Here is a 14,848-nt window from a genome sequence, read left to right as displayed (position 1 = left end):
TCCGTCTCCTTCCTAGGGTACCGCCTGTCCGAGTCAGGGGTGGAGATGGAGAATTACCGTGCGTAATTGGCCGACTCCAACCACGGTAAAGGAGATGCAGCGGTTCTTAGGGTTTGCCAACTACTACCGGAGGTTTATCCGGGGCCTTGGTCAGGTATCAGCTCCCATTACCTTTGCTGAAGGCGGTACCGGTGCGACTGCAGTGGTCAGCTGGGGCGGACAGGGCTTTTGGTCACCTGAAGGCTCTGTTTACCTCGGCTCCGGTGTTGGCTCATCCTGATCCCTCCTTAGCGTTCATAGTAGAGGTGGACGCGTCCGAGGCTAGGATAGGAGCTGTGCTCTCTCAGCGCTCGGGTATGCCACTAAAGCTCCGCCCCTGTGCGTTCTTTTCGAAGAAGCTCAGCCCGGCGGAGCGAAACTATGATGTGGGGGACTGGGAGCTGTTGGCTGTTGTCGGGGCTCTGAAAACGTGGAGACATTGGCTTGAGGGGGCTAAACACCCTTTTCTCATTTGGATTGACCACCGCAATCTGGAGTACATCCGGGTGGCGAGGAGAATGAATCCTCGCCAGGCAAGGTGGGCCATGTTTTTCACCCATTTTGTGTTTACTCTATCCTACAGACCAGGTTCCCAGAACGCTAAGGCAGACGCACTGTCCCGGATGTATGACACAGAGGAGCGGTCCACGGATCCCACTCCCATACTTTTGGCTTCTTGCCTGGTGGCACCGGTGGTATGGGAGTTTGATGCGGACATCGAGCGGGCGTTACGTGCGGAGCCCACTCCCACCCAGTGTCCAGTTGAACATAAGTACGTTCCGTCTGATGTTCGTGATCGATTGATCTGTTGGGCTCACACATCACCCTTCTCTGGTCATCCTGGCATTGATCGGACAGTGCGCTGTCTTAGTGGGAAGTACTGGTGGCCCACTTTAGCTAAGGACGTGAGGGTGTATGTTTCCTCCTGCTCGGTGTGGGCCCAGTGCAAGGCACCTAGACAACTGCCCAGAGGGAAATTATAACCGCTACCCGTTCTACAACGGCCGTGGTCACACCAATCGGTGGATTTCACGACGGATCTTCCTCCGTCACAAGGAAACACCACGATTCTGGTTGTTGTGGATCGGTTTTCTAAGTCCTGCCGTCTCATTCCTTTGCCCGGTCTCCCTACTGCTCTACAGACTGCGGAGACCCTGTTTACACACGTCTTCCGGCACTACGGGGTACCTGAGAATATAGTGTCTGATCGGGGTCCCCAGTTCACATCAAGGGTCTGGAGGGCGTTCATGGAACGTCTGGGGGTCTCGGTCAGCCTGACCTCAGGATTTCACCCCGAAAGTAATGGGCAGGTGGAGAGAGTTAACCAGAATGTGGGTAGGTTTCTGCGGTCTTATTGCCAAGACCGGCCGGGGGAGTGGTTGGTTTTCATCCCATGGGCAGAGATGGCCCAAAACTCCATCTGCCACTTCTCCACTAACCTGTCTCCGTTTCAGTGTGTACTAGGTTATCAGCCGGTCCTGGCACCATGGCATCAGAGCCAGATCGAGGCACCTGCGGTGGATGAATGGTTTCGGCGCTCGGAAGAGACCTGGGATGCTGCTCATGTACGGCTGCAACGGGCCATCAAGCGACAGAAGGCGAACGCCAACCGCCACCGCAGTGAAGCTCCGGTGTATGCACCGGGAGACCGGGTCTGGCTCTCGACCCGAAACCTGCCCCTTCGCCTGCCCTGCCGGAAGCCGGGTCCGCGGTTTGTGGGGCCATTTAAAGTCTTGAGGAGACTGAACGAGGTATGTTATAGGTTACAGCTTCTCCCTGATTATCGTATTAACCCCTCGTTCCATGTGTCTCTCCTCAGGCCGGTGGTGGCTGGTCCGCTCCAGCAGTCTGAGGTGCGGGAGGTTCCTCCACCCCCTCTGGACATCGAGGGGGCCCCGGCGTATACTGTGCGAGCCATCATGGACTCCAGACGTCGGGCGAGGGGCCTTCAGTACCTCGTGGAGTGGGAGGTGTACGGTCAGAAAGTGGCCTGTTTTTTCAGGACAGACACAGTACATAAGGCCTACATAGAATGTGAATAATGACATGAAGGGTACATCTCAAATGGCACCATATTCCCTGTATAGTGCACTGCTTTTGACCAGGGTCCATCAATATATAGGAAAAAGGGTTCCATTTGGGACACAGAGGTTTAGGGAAGTTATTGCTGGAGCACCTATTGTATTGTAATTTCAGTTGATTTCAGCATGCGTTGCTGTGCCAACTCATATTTAGCCATACCACTGACTTCCTTTAAAAACAGCTTCCTGTCTGTCTCTCAGTGGTTGGTGGTTATTAGCAGACCTGTGCCACTGTATTAGGGCACACCATAGCAACAGCAAATGAAAATACTTTATTCTTATTGGACAGGTACAGTTAGTCCCTCCCTGTTTCAGTTTGATTTCTTCCATTTCACACCTAATGAATATGACCCACATACTTTAGCTGTGCTTGGTTGACGTTGCCTGGCATAATGGAACCAATAGAATTGTCCCAAACTCTCAAATGATTTGACAGATTTCAAATAGTTTTTAAACCCAGGTCTGGTTATTAATTATTTTTAAAATCATCCAGAGACATTATTAACATGTATACATCCAATATGTCAGTGATCTAGAGTAGTAAGAGACCATATAAGAGGGTGTGTCTGGTGTATGCATTTGTACTTATTATGGATCCCAATTTGTTCCTGCTAAGGAATCGGCTACACTTCCGTGCGTCCAGCAAAAGTAAGGCAATTATACAATTTTAAAAACATTACAATTCATTCACAACAGATTTCACAACACATTACGTGTGTGCCCTCAGTTCCCTACTCTACTACCACATATCTACAACACAAATTCCATGTGTACGTGTGTGTATAGTGCGTATGTTATCGTGTGTGTGTGTGTGTGTGTATGCATGTGTCTGTGCCTATGTTTGTGTTGCTTCCCAGTATGTGGGTGGAACTTCCCCCAGTAGACCAGGAAGTTACTCAGGAATCAGATAACAAGGTGGAAAGAAGAAGAAAGTGTCCCAACTATAACCAGCCAGGACATGTTACTGTATAACCAGCTTTGGACTCAGACACTCGGTACTGAGGGCCTCCTCTGGATGAATGTTTAGTTTTTTACCCTAACACTAAACAGCTGATTCTAATCATCAAAGATTGATGATGAGTTGGTTATTTGAACCAGCTGTGTAGTTCTAGGGCAACAACCAAAACGTTCACCAAGGGGGGCCCCAGGACCGAGTTTGAGAATCTCTGCTTTAAGGCACTGTAGCTAGAGTCAGAAAACATTGTAGAAAATGTCTGAGTCCATCTATACCAAGCCAGATATGACCAATAAGGTTTGACAGAGGTGAAATGGAGGAGAGGATTGTGGATATCTACATCAGTGCAGACACACTGGTTATAGTGTGACAGTTATAACACCCTTACCGAGGAAAGAGACCAACTACAGACCAGTTACAACAACCTGACTGAAGTGAGAGACTAGCCACAGACCAGTTACAACAACCTGACTGAAGTGAGAGACTAGCCACAGACCAGTTTCAACAACCTGACTGAAGTGAGAGATCAGCTACAGACCAGTTACAACAACCTGACTGAAGTGAGAGACTAGCCACAGACCAGTTTCAACAACCTGACTGAAGTGAGAGATCAGCTACAGACCAGTTACAACAACCTGACTGAAGTGAGAGACTAGCCACAGACCAGTTTCAACAACCTGACTGAAGTGAGAGACTAGCCACAGACCAGTTACAACAACCTGACTGAAGTGAGAGACTAGCCACAGACCAGTTTCAACAACCTGACTGAAGTGAGAGACTAGCCACAGACCAGTTTCAACAACCTGCCGGAAGTGAGAGATCAGCTACAGACCAGTTACAACAACCTGCCTGAGGAGAGAGACCAGCTACAGACCAGTTACAACAACTTAACTGAAGAGAGATACATGCTACAGATCAGTTATAACACCCTGACTAATGAGAGAGAGCACCTACAGACAAACTACAACAAGTTGACTAAAGAGAGAGACCAGTTACAGAGGGAGAGAGATGATTTTGAAGGTTGGTACTACATCTCGACCACGACTAAAAATTGGACAGACAGCAGACAGGACTATACCAACAGAGCCTTGAGGCCTCATTTATCAATACTTATGCTACTTAACCCATCAGAGTCTAAGCGGTGTTTTGTCCATAGTTATCCACCATTTCAGTCCCCTTCAACGTAGAAACGGCCAAAGGAACCTGAGGAACCTTTATCGTCCGAGCCACCAACGATCGCAGATTCACTTCTTCCTTCCCTGCCAGCATCTCCATGGTGACTGGGGGCGATGCAGTCAATGGTACGGTGAGCCTCATGGCGACCGTCAGCATCCCGTCAGGGACGGATGTAACCCAGTCCGTTGTCAGAAAAGTAAGGGTCTTGTTTCAAAACTCTAAAATGGCCTCCTTTTCTCATATCCTCTCTCCCTCACAGCCACTGATTTGAACGGAATTGGTGGCTGTAAGCTACCAGTTGTTATCAGCTACATTAGCTCTTGCTCTCTCTCTCTCCCTCTATCCCCTTCCCCCTTTCTCCTTCCCTTCCTTCCTCTCTCCAGGTGACAGATTTTACTTCTCCCAGTGCGGACTACCAGGCGTCTCCTCCAAGGTTTCGAGGCTCGGCCCAGAAAGACAATTTTCCAAACACGGCCACATTGAGAATCCAAATTAGAAAATTCCAAATAAGTCATCACATTTGTGCACAAAACATCCATATAATTTTTGAAATATTTGTTGTTGAGGCTGATTTTTAAAAAACATTTTATATTCATATAATGTCTGGCATGTTATTGGATGACTTAATGACATTGTTGCTGCTAACACTATTCCCTGTGCACTGAGTGCAAGTGAACATGTGATGTTGGCTGTGTAAACCAGATGCACCCGGGATATAGACGTCCATGAATCGGATAATGCCAACATGATTACCTTGAAAACAACAGGCGGACATCTTAGACACAGTCTCCAGTTGTTATTGTACCTCAGTGGTCTCCTCTGACTTACCATTAACATGCAGCTCCTCAAACTGGAAGCACTCTGCCAACCTCACCGACTGCGTCAAAGGGACGGGTTTGTCTTAGTCACCCTATGCCAGGGCAACGGGACCCTCAACACTTCTACAGAGGTTGGCCACAGGGCCAAGAATGTGACCCGGGTGGTCTACAGTGCCACCTGCTGTTCAATGAAGGTAGAGCCGGTGGTAGTGGACAGTGCAGGCAATGTGGGTGTGTCAATGGGCTCAGTGGGACTCTGTGGGAGTGGTTGTGAGCTCTACATCCCAAAAGCATCTTAAGTCTAAGTCCATCATTATTACCATAGGATCCTATTGTTCTAAGATAAACTTAGTCTTAATATGCTTTTGGGAAACTGTGCCCAGGTCTCTGTCAACAACACTACAGCTGTACCTGTAGTTAGTACAACATCCACCCAGGTCTCTGTCACCATCACTACACTTGTACCTGTAGTTAGTATTACATCCACCCAGGTCTCTGTCACAAACACTACAGCTGTACCTGTAGTTAGTACTACATCCACCCAGGTCTCTGTCACCAACACAACAGCTGTACCTGTAGTTAGTATTACATCCACCCAGGTCTCTGTCACCAACACAACAGCTGTACCTGTAGTTAGTACTACATCCACCCAGGTCTCTGTCACCAACACTACAGCTGTACCTGTAGTTAGTACTACATCCACAAAGGTCTCTGTCACCAACACTACAACTGTACCTGTAGTTAGTACTACATCCACCCAGGTCTCTGTCACCAACACAACAGCTGTACCTGTAGTTAGTACTACATCCACCCAGGTCTCTGTCACCAACACTATAGCTGTACCTCTAGTTAGTACTACATCCACCCAGGTCTCTGTCACCAACACAACAGCTGTACCTGTAGTTAGTACTACATCCAAACCAGGTCTCTGTCACCAACACTACAACTGTACCTGTAGTTAGTACTATATCCACTCAGGTCTCTGTCACCAACACTACAGCTGTACCTGCAGATAGGACTTCATCCACCCAAGTCTCTGTCACCAACACTACAGCTTTACCTGCAGATAGGTCTACATCCACCCAGGTCTCTGTCACCAACACTACAGCTGCACGTGTAGTTAGTACTACATCCACCCAGGTCTCTGTCACCAACACTACAGCTGTACCTGTAGTTAGTACTACACCCACCCAGGTCTATGTGTAACGGTTGTCTAGTTCTTCCTCCTCCTCGGACGAGGAGAGGAGAGAAGGATCGGAGGACCAAAATGCAGCGGGTTGTGAATACATAATGAATTTATTGAAAGACGAAGACGAAGACGAAAAACACTTGGAAAATTACAAAACAACAAAACGACGTAGACTGACCTAAAACATGAGAACTTACATATAACATGAAGAACGCACGAACAGGTACAGACTACAACTAACGAACGAGCAAACCGAAACAGTCCCGTGTGGTGCACAGACACAGACACGGAAGACAATCACCCACAAACAAACATTGTGAACAGCCAACCTTTATATGGTTCTCAATCAGAGGAAAACGTCAAACACCTGTCCCTGATTGAGAACCATATAAGGCTAATTACAAGTGACCTAAACATAGAAACACAAAACATAGAATGCCCACCCCAACTCACGCCCTGACCAACTAAACACATACAAAATAACAGAAAACAGGTCAGGAACGTGACATAACCCCCCCCTCAAGGTGCGACCTCCGGACGCACCACCAAAAGTCTAGGGGATGGTCTGGGTGGGCATCTGTCCACGGTGGCGGCTCAGGCTCTGGGCGTGGTCCCCATCCCACCTTAGTCAAACCCCGCTTTTGTAGCCTCCTCCAAATGGCCACCCTCCAAATTAATCCCACCGGACTAAGGGGCAGCACCGGACTAAGGGGCAGCACCAGAATGAGGGGCAACACCAGAATGAGGGGCAACACCAGAATGAGGGGCAACACCAGAATGAGGGGCAACACCAGAATGACTGGCGGATCCTGGCTGGCTGGCTCCGGCGGATCCTGGCTGGCTGGCTCCGGCGGATCCTGGCTGGCTGGCTCCGGCGGATCCTGGCTGGCTGGCTCCGGCGTATCCTGGCTGGCTGGCTCCGGCGGATCCTGGCTGGCTGGCTCCGGCGGATCCTGGCTGGCTGGCTCTGGCTGGTCATGGCTGGATGACGGCTCTGGCTGGTCATGGCTCGCTGACGGCTCTGGCTGGTCATGGCTCGCTGACGGCTCTGGCTGGTCATGGCTCGCTGACGGCTCTGGCTGGTCATGGCTCGCTGACGGCTCTGGCTGATCCTGGCTCGCTGAAGGCTCTGGCTGATCCTGTCTGGCGGAAGGCTCTGGCTGATCCTGTCTGGCGGAAGGCTCTGGCTGATCCTGTCTGGCGGAAGGCTCTGGCTGATCCTGTCTGGCGGAAGGCTTTGGCTGCTCCTGTCTGGCGGAAGGCTCTAGCGGCTCCTGTCTGGCGGAAGGCTCTAGCGGCTCCTGTCTGGCGGAAGGCTCTAGCGGCTCCTGTCTGGCGGACGGCTCTGTAGGCTCATGGCAGACGGGCGGCTTTGCAGGCTCATGGCAGACGGGCGGCTTTGAAGGCTCAGTACCGACGGGCGGCTTTGAAGGCTCAATACAGACGGGCAGTTCATGCGGCGCTTGGCAGACGGACAGTTCAGACGGCGTTGGGCAGACGGACAGTTCAGGCGCCGTTGGGCAGACGGACAGTTCAGGCGCCGCTGGGCAGACGGCAGACTCTGGCCGGCTGAGACGCACTGTAGGCCTGGTGCGTGGTGCCGGAACTGGAGGTACCGGGCTAAAGACACGCACCTTCAGGCTAGTGCGGGGAACAACAACAGGGCACACTGGACTCTCGATGCGCACTATAGGCCTGGTGCGTGGTACCGGAACTGGAGGTACCGGGCTGAGGGCACGCACCTCAGGGCGAGTGCGGGGAGAAGGAACAGTGCGTACAGGGCTCTGGAGACGCACAGGAGGCTTGATGCGTGGTGCCGGGACTGGAGGCACTGGGCTGGAGACACGCACCACAGGAAGAGTGCGTGGAGGAGGAACAGGGCTCTGGATACGCACTGGAAGCTTGGTGCGTGGTGTAGGCACTGGTGGTACTGGCCTGGAGCGAGGAGGTTGTATGCTCCCCGTCGCCCGACCAGTGCGGGGAGATGGAATAACCCGCACCGGGCTATGTAGGCGAACCGGGGACACCATGCGTAAGGCTGGTGCCATGTAAGCCGGCCCGAGGAGACGTACTGGTGGCCAGATATGTAGGGCCGGCTTCATGACATCCGGCTCAATACTCAATCTGGCCCGGCCGATACGAGGAGCTGGTATGTACCGCACCGGGCTGTGCACACGTACAGGAGACACCATGCGCTCTACTGCGTAACATGGTGTCTGCCCGTACTCTCGCTCTCCACGGTAAGTACAGGGAGTGGGCGCAGGTCTCCTACCTGACTTCGCCACTCTCCCTTCTAGCCCCCCCCCCAATACATTTTTGGAGTTTACTCATAGGCTTCCAGCCACGCCTCCGTGCTGCCTCCTCATACCACCGCTCCTGGGCTTGAGCTGCCTCCCTCTCTTCCTGAGAGCGGCGATTCTCTCCTGCCTTAGCCCAGGGTCCTTCTCCATTCAATATCTCCTCCCATGTCCACGAGTCCTGGTTTCTTTGTTGCGCTCTCCCACGCCGCTTGGTCTTTGGTTGGTGGGTGGTTCTGTAATGGTTGTCTAGTTCTTCCTCCTCCTCGGACGAGGAGAGGAGAGAAGGATCGGAGGACCAAAATGCAGCGGGTTGTGAATACATAATGAATTTATTGAAAGACGAAGACGAACACGAAAAACACTTGGAAAATTACAAAACAACAAAACGACGTGGACTGACCTAAAACATGAGAACTTACATATAACATGAAGAACGCACGAACAGGTACAGACTACAACTAACGAACGAACAAACCGAAACAGTCCCGTGTGGTGCACAGACACAGACACGGAAGACAATCACCCACAAACAAACATTGTGAACAGCCAACCTTTATATGGTTCTCAATCAGAGGAAAACGTCAAACACCTGTCCCTGATTGAGAACCATATAAGTCTAATTACAAGTGACCTAAACATAGAAACACAAAACATAGAATGCCCACCCCAATTCACGCCCTGAACAACTAAACACATACAAAATAACAGAAAACAGGTCAGGAACGTGACACTATGTCACCAACATTACAGCTGTACCTGTAGTTAGTACTACATCCACCCAGGTCTCTGTCACCAACACTACAGCTGTACCTGTAGTCAGTACTACATCCACCCAGGTCTCTGTCACCAACACTACAGCTGTACCTGTAGTTAGTACTACACCCACCCAGGTCTATGTCACCAATATTACAGCTGCACCTGTAGTTAGTACTACATCCACCCATGTCTCTGTCACCAACACTACAGCTGTACCTGTAGTTAGTACTACATCCACCCAGGTCTCTGTCACCAACACTACAGCTGTACCTGTAGTTAGTACTACATCCACCCAGGTCTCTGTCACCAACACAACAGCTGTACCTGTAGTTAGTACTATATCCACCCAGGTCTCTGTCACCAACACAACAGCTGTACCTGTAGTTAGTACTACATCCACCCAGGTCTCTGTCACCAACACTACAGCCGTACCTGTAGTTAGTACTACATCCACCCAGGTCTCTGTCACCAACACCACAGCTGTACCTGTAGTTAGTACTACGTCCACCAGAAGGACACCTTTAACTCTGTCCCTGTATCTAAGGATCTGTGTGATGCTTTCTCTCCTCCTGTGGAATAGAGTAGAGCTGTAGAGTTGTATAATAGTTCATGTAGGTAGATGTCATGTGGAACAGTGGAATCAGTGCAGAGAGAGTTGTGTTATTAGATGTAACCAGTATGTATATGTTATGTTGTACTGAAAGACAGGGTGGAAATATGAATGTTTTGTCATAATACATGTGAAGTATTATTAATTATTTTTCTATTCTCTTAAATCTGTCAAACTGAAACTATGGAGATGTTGTCAGAACTTCTGCTTTTTCATTCTGAGAAACTCTTCACAGACATCACAGATAGAAAGATCCCTATATGGCCATTGGTGGCCGGTCACACTTCGGGGGGGGAAGTTTCCCCTAGCTACAGATCTAGGATCAGGTTTCTCTCCCCAATCCTAACCTAAACCATTAGTGGTGGAAATGTAAAACCAACCTAAGATCAGCATCTAGGGGCAACTTCCCCGTACACCACCAGTCACAGAGTGAGAGCCATAATGTGCTCTCCATTTGAAGGCTGGGGGTGCTGTAAACTCAGTCAGGATATATGTAGTGTATATGTCAATTAACAGGATCCCAAATAATTTTAGCAGATCCAAAATTGTGACCTTGTGAATTCATACATACATCATATAATATGATATAGAGTCATATCATGTATTATATTATCAAACTAAGGCTGGTGGGAGTCATATCAATTATTATATTATCAAACTAAGGCTGGTGGAGTCATATCATGTATTATATTATCAAACTAAGGCTGGTGGGAGTCATATCATGTATTATATTATCAAACTAAGGCTGGTGGGAGTCATTTCATGTATTATATTATCAAACTAAGGCTGGTCGGAGTCATATAATGTATTATATTATCAAACTAAGGCTGGTGGGAGTCATATCATGTATTATATTATCAAACTAAGCCTGGTGGGAGTCATATCATGTATTATATTATCAAACTAAGGCTGGTGGGAGTCATATTGTGTATTATATTATCAAACTAAGGCTGGTGGGAGTCATATCATGTATTATATTATCAAACTAAGGCTGGTGGGAGTCATATCATGTGTTATATTATCACACTAAGACTGGTGGAGTCATATCATGTATTATACACTGCTCAAAAAATAAAGGGAACACTTAAACAACACAATGTAACTCCAAGTCAATCACACTTCTGTGAAATCAAACTGTCCACTTAGGAAGCAACACTGATTGACAATAAATTTCACATGCTGTTGTGCAAATGGAATAGACAAAAGGTGGAAATTATAGGCAATTAGCAAGACACCCCCAATAAAGGAGTGATTCTGCAGGTGGTGACCACAGACCACTTCTCAGTTCCTATGCTTCCTGGCTGATGTTTTGGTCACTTTTGAATGCTGGCGGTGCTTTCACTCTAGTGGTAGCATGAGACGGAGTCTACAACCCACACAAGTGGCTCAGGTAGTGCAGCTCATCCAGGATGGCACATCGATGCGAGCTGTGGCAAGAAGGTTTGCTGTGTCTGTCAGCGTAGTGTCCAGAGCATGGAGGCGCTACCAGGAGACAGGCCAGTACATCAGGAGATGTGGAGGAGGCCGTAGGAGGGCAACAACCCAGCAGCAGGACCGCTACCTCCGCCTTTGAGCAGGAGGAGCACTGCCAGAGCCCTGCAAAATGACCTCCAGCAGGCCACAAATGTGCATGTGTCAGCATATGGTCTCACAAGGGCTCTGAGGATCTCATCTCGGTACCTAATGGCAGTCAGGCTACCTCTGGCGAGCACATGGAGGGCTGTGCGGCCCCACAAAGAAATGCCACCCCACACCATGACTGACCCACCGCCAAACCGGTCATGCTGGAGGATGTTGCAGGCAGCAGAACGTTCTCCACGGCGTCTCCAGACTCTGTCACGTCTGTCACAGGTGCTCATGTGCTCAGTGTGAACCTGCTTTCATCTGTGAAGAGCACAGGGCGCCAGTGGCGAATTTGCCAATCTTGGTGTTCTCTGGCAAATGCCAAACGTCCTGCACGGTGTTGGGCTGTAAGCACAACCCCCACCTGTGGACGTCGGGCCCTCATACCACCCTCATGGAGTCTGTTTCTGACCGTTTGAGCAGACACATGCACATTTGTGGCCTGCTGGAGGTCATTTTGCAGGCCTCTGGCAGTGCTCCTCCTGCTCAAAGGCGGAGGTAGCGGTCCTGCTGCTGGGTTGTTGCCCTCCTACGGCCTCCTCCACGTCTCCTGATGTACTGGCCTGTCTCCTGGTAGCGCCTCCATGCTCTGGACACTACGCTGACAGACACAGCAAACCTTCTTGCCACAGCTCGCATTGATGTGCCATCCTGGATGAGCTGCACTACCTGAGCCACTTGTGTGGGTTGTAGACTCCGTCTCATGCTACCACTAGAGTGAGAGCACCGCCAGCTTTCAAAAGTGACCAAAACATCAGCCAGGAAGCATAGGAACTGAGAAGTGGTCTGTGGTCACCAACTGCAGAATCACTCCTTTATTGGGGGTGTCTTGCTAATTGCCTATAATTTCCACCTTTTGTCTATTCCATTTGTACAACAGCATTTGAAATTTATTGTCAATCAGTGTTGCTTCCTAAGTAGACAGTTTGATTTCACAGAAGTGTGATTGACTTGGAGTTACATTGTGTTGTTTAAGTGTTCCCTTAATTTTTTTGAGCAGTGTATTATCAAACTAAGGCTGGTGGAGTCATATCATGTATTATGTTATCAAACTAAGGCTGGTGGAGTCATATCATGTATTATATTATCAAACTAAGACTGGTGGGAGTCATATCATGTATTATATTATCAAACTAAGGCTGGTGGGAGTCATATCATGTGTTATATTATCAAACTAAGGCTGGTGGGAGTCATATCATGTATTATATTATCAAACTAAGGCTGGTGGGAGTCATATCATGTATTATATTATCAAACTAAGGCTGGTGGGAATCATATCATGTATTATATTATCAAACTAAGGCTGGTGGGAGTCATATCATGTATTATATTATCAAGCTAAGGCTGGTGGGAGTCATATCATGTAGTATATTATCACACTAAGACTGGTGAGAGTCATATCATGTATTATATTATCAAACTAAGGCTGGTGGGAGTCATATCATGTATTATATTATCAAGCTAAGGCTGGTGGGAGTCATATCATGTAGTATATTATCACACTAAGACTGGTGAGAGTCATATCATGTATTATATTATCAAGCTAAGGCTGGTGGGAGTCATATCATGTAGTATATTATCACACTAAGACTGGTGAGAGTCATATCATGTATTATATTATCAAGCTAAGGCTGGTGGGAGTCACGTGGTGGCCAGTGTTGTGTTAATTTCACACTTTGGTTGACTGATAGAGAGTTTCACTACCTAAAGTCACACAGACGCAGGACAGTGCAGGGAGAAGACACAGCTACAGACGTATATTAGAGTTGGAGTAAGGAGTAGAAGTTACTGTATTTTAGCACAAGTGTGTTAAGATGTCAGAAGGAGTCTATGAAATCCCAGATGGATTTGAAGACAACAAACTTAATGCAATGAAGAACACAGATATTGATGGCCAATTTTATGGCAACGTAGGAGCCTTCAAACCCAGTCCAAGAGAGGGAGGTGTTGCTTCTGGTAAGATTGCATGAACACACACACACACACACACACACACACACACACACACACACACACACACACACACACACACACACACACACACACACACACACACACACACACACCACACAATATATTAAACAGGTGAGATTACCCTGTATTACTAAACCTTCATTTGTGTGGTGTGGATGATACAGTAAAACATATTACCAAAGATCTTACTTTAATCATTTGTGATTCAGTACATTTTCAGTGGTGGAAGAGACCCTCTGGAGTTGCTGCAGTGTGTCTGGGGCTGCTGTGTGTTCTCCTAATAATCTTTGAAAGTCAGTCTGTTGTCAAGTTACATATAAGCACAATATCAAATGCTCATAGTTGATTGTTGTTCCCCTATATTTGTCTCAAAAGAGGGAAGTGAAGTGGATCTTTTCAGTGGTTCAACCAGCTGTCACTCAAAAACTCAACCAATCAGATTCATTAAGAGAGAAGAGCGCTGCGGCCAGTTATGTCGCCATCTCATCCTCACTGGTTAAGCCTCCCCACCCTCAATATCCAATTGGAGCAGTTTGTAGCGTCAAATCTATTGTATGGACATTATCATGTTTGTTGTCCTGGACCTCCTGAACATGTTGATGTATATTTGGGAGTAAACAGAGGGTCCAGATCAGCAGAAAGGTGAAAGGAAGGAGGAGTTCTGGAAACTCCCTGAATTATCTTGGGGCTGTTACATATGATATTTAATATATGTTAACAACTAACTTACTTGCCTAGTTAAATACAGGTAAAAAAGTGTCTCCACTGTATTTCTGATCAATTTGATGTTATTTTATTGGACAAAAAATGTGCTTTATTTTAAAAAACAAGGACATTTGTAAGTGACCCCAAACTTTTGAACTGTAGTGTATGTTAACAGCTAGTCTTTGTTCTCCACGTCCCCTCTATGATCTATGTCTTCCTGGTATGATAGTGTCCTGTCCATCATCACAAATAGCAACTCCCATTCCCTGGGCAGGAGGACTGTTTTGAGATATACTCTGGACAAGATGACCATGTAGAGACATGGAATGATTTATATTGTGCTGCAGAAAATGGTTTAACAATAATCACTGTAACAATCTCTCACACGTACACATGCACACAAGCATGCCAACTTGTTCTATTTTTGCATTAGCATAGCCACAACTACCCGCGTCAATTTGTTGATACTTCCCTAAAGTTAACACCTACAGCAGTCACACAGACAGACACACAGATGACTCAGAGACAGAGATATCACTAGAAGCAGAGACTTAACGTATAGAGGGTTTGCAGTTGACATACGACGCCTCCTGGTGGCCATGTTGGAAGACCACCACATTAA

General features: G+C 48.0%; 1 protein-coding gene across 1 annotated transcript in view; it reads left to right on the top strand.

Annotated features, from left to right (window-relative positions):
* The first annotated feature begins 14,630 nt into the window (after positions 1 to 14,630).
* Positions 14,631 to 14,848, top strand: part of LOC120039535 (CD209 antigen-like protein E) — a 2,654-nt gene continuing 2,436 nt past the window's right edge. The window contains exon 1 of the mRNA XM_038984945.1: positions 14,631 to 14,848. This exon is cut by the window's right edge and continues 251 nt beyond it. The gene's annotated coding sequence lies outside the window, so the exon portion shown is untranslated.

This window comes from Salvelinus namaycush, unplaced genomic scaffold (genome assembly GCF_016432855.1).
Source record: "Salvelinus namaycush isolate Seneca unplaced genomic scaffold, SaNama_1.0 Scaffold278, whole genome shotgun sequence".
Lineage (NCBI taxonomy): Eukaryota > Metazoa > Chordata > Actinopteri > Salmoniformes > Salmonidae > Salvelinus > Salvelinus namaycush.
This window is presented reverse-complemented; position numbering and strand designations above follow the sequence as displayed.